This window comes from Phalaenopsis equestris, unplaced genomic scaffold (genome assembly GCF_001263595.1).
Source record: "Phalaenopsis equestris unplaced genomic scaffold, ASM126359v1 Scaffold000251, whole genome shotgun sequence".
NCBI lineage: Eukaryota > Viridiplantae > Streptophyta > Magnoliopsida > Asparagales > Orchidaceae > Phalaenopsis > Phalaenopsis equestris.
Window position 1 is genome coordinate 1,125,327 of NW_018164693.1, and position 352 is coordinate 1,125,678.

Below are 352 nucleotides of genomic sequence, written 5' to 3' on the forward strand. Positions count from 1 at the left end.
AGGGATGGAGATTAGCAGAGACAGAAAGAAGGGCAGCTTATTCTTGTCTTAGAAGTCATACACTTAGAAAGTTCTGGCAAAGTTTAACATGCATAAAGCCAAGCAGGTCTCAACACCAATTGGTCAGCATTTTAGATTGTCGAACTCTCAGGCTCCTGAGAATGAAGAGGAGAAGAGATACATGGAGGGTGTCCCCTACGCTAGTGGGGTCGGTAGCATCATGTATGGGATGGTGTGCAGCAGACCAGACTTGGCCTACGCCGTCAGTATTGTCAGCAGATTCATGGCAAATCCAGGACAGGCCCACTGGGAAGCTCTAAAGTGGATCTTGCGATACCTAAAAGGTACCACA